Source organism: Natator depressus, chromosome 28 (assembly GCF_965152275.1).
Source record: "Natator depressus isolate rNatDep1 chromosome 28, rNatDep2.hap1, whole genome shotgun sequence".
Classification (NCBI taxonomy): domain Eukaryota; kingdom Metazoa; phylum Chordata; order Testudines; family Cheloniidae; genus Natator; species Natator depressus.
The window spans coordinates 9,644,920-9,652,419 of NC_134261.1; the positions used below are offsets into that span (position 1 = coordinate 9,644,920).

At 70.1% G+C, this 7,500-nt stretch overlaps 1 non-coding gene across 1 annotated transcript; it reads left to right on the forward strand.

Annotated features, from left to right (window-relative positions):
• Nucleotides 1-2,189: 2,189 nt before the first annotated feature.
• LOC141979569 (5S ribosomal RNA) lies at nucleotides 2,190-2,308 on the forward strand. Its single transcript, XR_012636976.1, has one exon. It is a non-coding gene; the product is annotated as a 5S ribosomal RNA (ribosomal RNA).
• Nucleotides 2,309-7,500: the final 5,192 nt, after the last annotated feature.

The following is a 7,500-nucleotide window of genomic DNA, read 5'->3' on the forward strand; positions in this document are numbered from 1 at the left end:
GGAAAGTCCCAATCGGCCCCAGGATCCGGGGACGCGAAGAGGAAGAGGGACCCGATCCGCCTGAACGCCAGACGCCCCCTGCGGTCGGGGGCGCCGGCCCGCGAAGGACCCTTCCCGTCGCGAACGTGAGCGCCACATCGATCGGAAGGCGAGAGAGGAGCGGGCCCCCCCTCCCTCCGGGGGGCGCCGACAGTCGGAGTTCGCATCCCGGCCACCGGGCCTGCACCGGGGGTGCGAGGGGACGACGGGGTCCCCGGAGGAAAAGAGCCGGAAAAGGGGGGGCTCGGGGGGGCCGGGGGCCGCCCCACCTGCCAACGTGCCCCTGTCCCCCCTCACAAGATCGGGTACAACGCGCAGATTGGTCCCCGAGGCTCATCTCTGGTTCTCACAGGTTCCGAAAAACCTGTTCTCAGAAATCTCCTCGCACCCGTCAAAATGAACTAGTCGAAAAATCCAACCGCCAATTTAGGGGGACCAATCTGAAATCCTATCCGACCTCCTGGTTCTCTCGGTCGGCCGAGGGCACTTTTGGCGACCCCATCCGGACTTCCGTGAGACTGCCGGCCATCAGGTCAACCCGTCACTTTGAATGGGGTTGACCTGATGGCCGAGCAGGGACTTAGACATTTTTTCAGCCTTTTCCTCGGGGTTGACCTGGTGTCCCGGGGGGACTTAGACATTTTTTTCAGCCTTTTCCTCCGGGTTGACCTGGTGTCCCGGGGGGACTTAGACATTTTTTCAGCCTTTTCCTCCGGGTTGACCTGGTGTCCCGGGGGGACTTAGACTTTTTTTCAGCCTTTTCCTCCGGGTTGACCTGGTGTCCCGGGGGGACTTAGACTTTTTTTCAGCCTTTTCCTCCGGGTTGACCTGGTGTCCCGGGGGGACTTAGACATTTTTTTCAGCCTTTTCCTCCGGGTTGACCTGGTGTCCCGGGGGGACTTAGACTTTTTTTCAGCCTTTTCCTCCGGGTTGACCTGGTGTCCCGGGGGGACTTAGACTTTTTTTCAGCCTTTTCCTCCGGGTTGACCTGGTGTCCCGGGGGGACTTAGACTTTTTTTCAGCCTTTTCCTCCGGGTTGACCTGGTGTCCCGGGGGGACTTAGACTTTTTTTCAGCCTTTTCCTCCGGGTTGACCTGGTGTCCCGGGGGGACTTAGACATTTTTTTCAGCCTTTTCCTCCGGGTTGACCTGGTGTCCCGGGGGGACTTAGACTTTTTTTCAGCCTTTTCCTCCGGGTTGACCTGGTGTCCCGGGGGGACTTAGACATTTTTTTCAGCCTTTTCCTCCGGGTTGACCTGGTGTCCCGGGGGGACTTAGACATTTTTTTCAGCCTTTTCCTCCGGGCTGACCTGGTGGCCGAGCGTCTCGCCGTCCGCGGCCGGAGCTAGAGATGCCCCCCCCCCCAGGCCAGCCTGCGAAGCCGCGGCCAGGATCGGGCCCCTGGAAGTCTGACTAAAAATTTTCACCGACCCCAAAAACGGTTAGGGGGGGCCTCATAAAGCCTCCGGAGCGAAAAAAAAAAAACGGAAAAAAGGATCGGGCCCACCCGAGGCAGGGGAGTCAGTAAGGGAAAGGGGACGAGGCGGCCCGGAGCCGGGTGCCCGGAGCCGGGTGCCGGCGGCCAGGATCGGGCCCCTGGAAGTCTGAAAAATTTTTTTCACCGACCCCCAAAGTGGTATTGGGGGGGGCTCATAAAGCCTCCGGAGCGAAAAAAAAAAAAAACGGAAAAAAGGATCGGGCCCACCCGAGGCAGGGGAGTCAGTAAGGGAAAGGGGACGAGGCGGCCCGGAGCCGGGTGCCCGGAGCCGGGTGCCCGCGGCCAGGATCGGGCCCCTGGAAGTCTGAAAAAAATTTTTTCACCGACCCCCAAAGTGGTGTTGGGGGGGGCTCACGAAGCCTCCGGAGCGGAAAAAAAAAACGGAAAAAAGGATCGGGCCCACCCGAGGCAGCGGAGTCAGTAAGGGAAAGGGGACGAGGCGGCCCGGAGCCGGGTGCCCGGAGCCGGGTGCCCGCGGCCAGGATCGGGCCCCTGGAAGTCTGAAAAAAAAATTTTCACCGACCCCCAAAGGGGTGTTGGGGGGGGGCTCATGAAGCCTCCGGAGCGAAAAAAAAAAACGGAAAAAAGGATCGGGCCCACCCGAGGCAGGGGAGTCAGTAAGGGAAAGGGGACGAGGCGGACCGGAGCCGAGTGCCTACGGCCATACCGGACGGAAGGCCCCCGATCCCGTCCGATCTCGGAAGGTAAACCGTCCCGGGCCTGGCTAGTACTTGGATGGGTGACCGCCTGGGAATCCCAGGTGCCGTAGGCAGCTTTTCCCGCTGCGAGCCAGCTCTCTCCTTTTCTGGGGAACAAGGGCAGGGTCGCCCTGCCAGGGGCCCTGGGGCTGAAGTCCCTGCCGGCCACCAGGTCAACCCGGAGCCTGCCCCTCTGCGGCCAGCAGGTCAACCCCATACCGGCAGGGGGTTGACCTGGTGGCCGGGAAGCAGAGCGGCCAGCAGGTCAACCCCATACATTCAGCGGGTTGACCTGGTGGACGGGAAGGAAAGCGGCCAGCAGGTCAACCCCATACTTTCAGCGGGTTGACCTGGTGGCCGGGAAGGAAAGCGGCCAGCAGGTCAACCCCATACATTCAGCGGGTTGACCTGGTGGCCGGGAAGGAAAGCGGCCAGCAGGTCAACCCCATACATTCAGCGGGTTGACCTGGTGGCCGGGAAGGAAAGCGGCCAGCAGGTCAACCCCATACATTCAGCGGGTTGACCTGGTGGCCGGGAAGGAAAGCGGCCAGCAGGTCAACCCCATACATTCAGCGGGTTGACCTGGTGGCCGGGAAGGAAAGCGGCCAGCAGGTCAACCCCATACATTCAGCGGGTTGACCTGGTGGCCCGAAAGCAAACCGGCCACCAGGTCAACCCGGAGCCTGCCCCCGCGGGCAGGGGCCAAGCGGACCCCCCTCCGCCCGGGCTTGCCCTGCTCCGAGCCGGGGCTTAATCCCCGTCCGGCCACCAGGTCAACCCGGAGCCTGCCCCTCTGCGGCCAGCAGGTCAACCCCATGCCGGCAGCGGGTTGACCTGGTGGCCGGGAAGGAAAGCGGCCACCAGGTCAACCCCATACTTTCAGCGGGTTGACCTGGTGGCCGGGAAGGAAAGCGGCCACCAGGTCAACCCCATACTTTCAGCGGGTTGACCTGGTGGCCGGGAAGGAAAGCGGCCAGCAGGTCAACCCCATACATTCAGCGGGTTGACCTGGTGGCCGGGAAGGAAAGCGGCCAGCAGGTCAACCCCATACATTCAGCGGGTTGACCTGGTGGCCGGGAAGGAAAGCGGCCAGCAGGTCAACCCCATACATTCAGCGGGTTGACCTGGTGGCCGGGAAGGAAAGCGGCCAGCAGGTCAACCCCATACATTCAGCGGGTTGACCTGGTGGCCGGGAAGGAAAGCGGCCAGCAGGTCAACCCCATACATTCAGCGGGTTGACCTGGTGGCCGGGAAGGAAAGCGGCCAGCAGGTCAACCCCATACATTCAGCGGGTTGACCTGGTGGCCGGGAAGAAAAGCGGCCAGCAGGTCAACCCCATACATTCAGCGGGTTGACCTGGTGGCCGGGAAGGAAAGCGGCCAGCAGGTCAACCCCATACATTCAGCGGGTTGACCTGGTGGCCGGGAAGGAAAGCGGCCAGCAGGTCAACCCCATACATTCAGCGGGTTGACCTGGTGGCCGGGAAGAAAAGCGGCCAGCAGGTCAACCCCATACATTCAGCGGGTTGACCTGGTGGCCGGGAAGGAAAGCGGCCAGCAGGTCAACCCCATACATTCAGCGGGTTGACCTGGTGGCCGGGAAGGAAAGCGGCCACCAGGTCAACCCCATACAGGCAGCGGGTTGACCTGGTGGCCCGAAAGCAAACCGGCCACCAGGTCAACCCGGAGCCTGCCCCCGCGGGCAGGGGCCGGCATACCCCCGTCCGTCCGGGGTCGCCCTGCCCCGGGCTCCGGGCTTAAGTCCCGAGCGGCCACCAGGTCAACCCGGAGCCTGCCCCCGCGGGCAGGGGCCGGCGGACCCCCGTCCGTCCGGGGTCGCCCTGCCCCGGGCTCCGGGCTTATTCCCCGTCCGGCCACCAGGTCAACCCGGAGCCTGCCCCCGCGGGCAGGGGCCAGGCGGAGCCCCGTCCGTCCGGGGTCGCCCTGCCCCGGGCTCCGGGCTTAAGTCCCGAGCGGCCACCAGGTCAACCCGGAGCCAGCCCCCGCGGGCAGGGGCCGGCGGAGCCCCGTCCGTCCGGGGTCGCCCTGCCCCGGGCTCCGGGCTTAATTCCCGTCCGGCCACCAGGTCAACCCGGAGCCTGCCCCCGCCGGCAGGGGCCAGGCGGACCCCCGTCCGTCCGGGGTCGCCCTGCCCCGGGCTCCGGGCTTATTCCCCGTCCGGCCACCAGGTCAACCCGGAGCCTGCCCCCGCGGGCAGGGGCCAGGCGGAGCCCCGTCCGTCCGGGGTCGCCCTGCCCCGGGCTCCGGGCTTAAGTCCCGAGCGGCCACCAGGTCAACCCGGAGCCAGCCCCCGCGGGCAGGGGCCGGCGGAGCCCCGTCCGTCCGGGGTCGCCCTGCCCCGGGCTCCGGGCTTAATTCCCGTCCGGCCACCAGGTCAACCCGGAGCCTGCCCCCGCGGGCAGGGGCCAGGCGGACCCCCGTCTGTCCGGGGTCGCCCTGCCCCGGGCTCCGGGCTTAATTCTCCTCCGGCCACCAGGTCAACCCGGAGCCTGCCCCCGCGGGCAGGGGCCAGGCGGACCCCCGTCCGTCCGGGGTCGCCCTGCCCCGGGCTCCGGGCTTAATTCTCCTCCGGCCACCAGGTCAACCCGGAGCCTGCCCCCGCGGGCAGGGGCCGGCGGAGCCCCGTCCGTCCGGGGTCGCCCTGCCCCGGGCTCCGGGCTTAATTCCCGTCCGGCCACCAGGTCAACCCGGAGCCTGCCCCCGCGGGCAGGGGCCGGCATACCCCCGTCCGTCCGGGGTCGCCCTGCCCCGGGCTCCGGGCTTAAGTCCCGAGCGGCCACCAGGTCAACCCGGAGCCTGCCCCCGCGGGCAGGGGCCGGCGGACCCCCGTCCGTCCGGGGTCGCCCTGCCCCGGGCTCCGGGCTTATTCCCCGTCCGGCCACCAGGTCAACCCGGAGCCTGCCCCCGCGGGCAGGGGCCAGGCGGAGCCCCGTCCGTCCGGGGTCGCCCTGCCCCGGGCTCCGGGCTTAAGTCCCGAGCGGCCACCAGGTCAACCCGGAGCCAGCCCCCGCGGGCAGGGGCCGGCGGAGCCCCGTCCGTCCGGGGTCGCCCTGCCCCGGGCTCCGGGCTTAATTCCCGTCCGGCCACCAGGTCAACCCGGAGCCTGCCCCCGCGGGCAGGGGCCAGGCGGACCCCCGTCCGTCCGGGGTCGCCCTGCCCCGGGCTCCGGGCTTAATTCTCCTCCGGCCACCAGGTCAACCCGGAGCCTGCCCCCGCGGGCAGGGGCCAGGCGGACCCCCGTCCGTCCGGGGTCGCCCTGCCCCGGGCTCCGGGCTTAATTCTCCTCCGGCCACCAGGTCAACCCGGAGCCTGCCCCCGCGGGCAGGGGCCGGCGGACCCCCGTCCGTCCGGGGTCGCCCTGCCCCGGGCTCCGGGCTTAATTCCCGTCCGGCCACCAGGTCAACCCGGAGCCTGCCCCCGCGGGCAGGGGCCAGGCGGACCCCCGTCCGCCCGGGCTTGCCCTGCTCCGAGCCGGGGCTTAATCCCCGTCCGGCCACCAGGTCAACCCGGAGCCTGCCCCCGCGGGCAGGGGCCAAGCGGACCCCCCTCCGCCCGGGCTTGCCCTGCTCCGAGCCGGGGCTTAATCCCCGTCCGGCCACCAGGTCAACCCGGAGCCTGCCCCCGCGGGCAGGGGCCAGGCGGACCCCCGTCCGTCCGGGGTCGCCCTGCCCCGGGCTCCGGGCTTAATTCTCCTCCGGCCACCAGGTCAACCCGGAGCCTGCCCCCGCGGGCAGGGGCCGGCGGAGCCCCGTCCGGCATACCCCCGTCCGTCCGGGGTCGCCCTGCCCCGGGCTCCGGGCTTAATTCCCGTCCGGCCACCAGGTCAACCCGGAGCCTGCCCCCGCGGGCAGGGGCCAGGCGGACCCCCGTCCGTCCGGGGTCGCCCTGCCCCGGGCTCCGGGCTTAATTCTCCTCCGGCCACCAGGTCAACCCGGAGCCTGCCCCCGCGGGCAGGGGCCGGCGGAGCCCCGTCCGTCCGGGGTCGCCCTGCCCCGGGCTCCGGGCTTAATTCCCGTCCGGCCACCAGGTCAACCCGGAGCCTGCCCCCGCGGGCAGGGGCCGGCGGAGCCCCGTCCGTCCGGGGTCGCCCTGCCCCGGGCTCCGGGCTTAATTCTCCTCCGGCCACCAGGTCAACCCGGAGCCTGCCCCCGCGGGCAGGGGCCAGGCGGAGCCCCGTCCGTCCGGGGCCGCCCTGCCCCGGGCTCCGGGCTTAAGTCCCGAGCGGCCACCAGGTCAACCCGGAGCCTGCCCCCGCGGGCAGGGGCCAGGCGGATCCCCGTCCGTCCGGGGTCGCCCTGCCCCGGGCTCCGGGCTTAATTCTCCTCCGGCCACCAGGTCAACCCGGAGCCTGCCCCCGCGGGCAGGGGCCGGCGGAGCCCCGTCCGTCCGGGGTCGCCCTGCCCCGGGCTCCGGGCTTAATTCCCGTCCGGCCACCAGGTCAACCCGGAGCCTGCCCCCGCGGGCAGGGGCCGGCGGAGCCCCGTCCGTCCGGGGTCGCCCTGCCCCGGGCTCCGGGCTTAATTCTCCTCCGGCCACCAGGTCAACCCGGAGCCTGCCCCCGCGGGCAGGGGCCAGGCGGAGCCCCGTCCGTCCGGGGCCGCCCTGCCCCGGGCTCCGGGCTTAAGTCCCGAGCGGCCACCAGGTCAACCCGGAGCCTGCCCCCGCGGGCAGGGGCCAGGCGGATCCCCGTCCGTCCGGGGTCGCCCTGCCCCGGGCTCCGGGCTTAATTCTCCTCCGGCCACCAGGTCAACCCGGAGCCTGCCCCCGCGGGCAGGGGCCAGGCGGAGCCCCGTCCGTCCGGGGTCGCCCTGCCCCGGGCTCCGGGCTTAAGTCCCGAGCGGCCACCAGGTCAACCCGGAGCCTGCCCCCGCGGGCAGGGGCCAGGCGGACCCCCGTCCGTCCGGGGCCGCCCTGCCCCGGGCTCCGGGCTTAATTCCCGTCCGGCCACCTGGTCAACCCGGAGCCGTCCCGGGGGGGAAGGGGCCGGGCGGACCCTCCTCCGCGGAGGGTCGCCCTGCCCCGGTCTGCGGGCTTAATTCTCCTCCGGCCACCAGGTCAACCCGGAGCCTGCCCCCGCGGGCAGGGGCCGGCGGAGCCCCGTCCGTCCGGGGTCGCCCTGCCCCGGGCTCCGGGCTTAATTCCCGTCCGGCCACCAGGTCAACCCGGAGCCTGCCCCCGCGGGCAGGGGCCGGCGGAGCCCCGTCCGTCCGGGGTCGCCCTGCCCCGGGCTCCGGGCTTAATTCTCC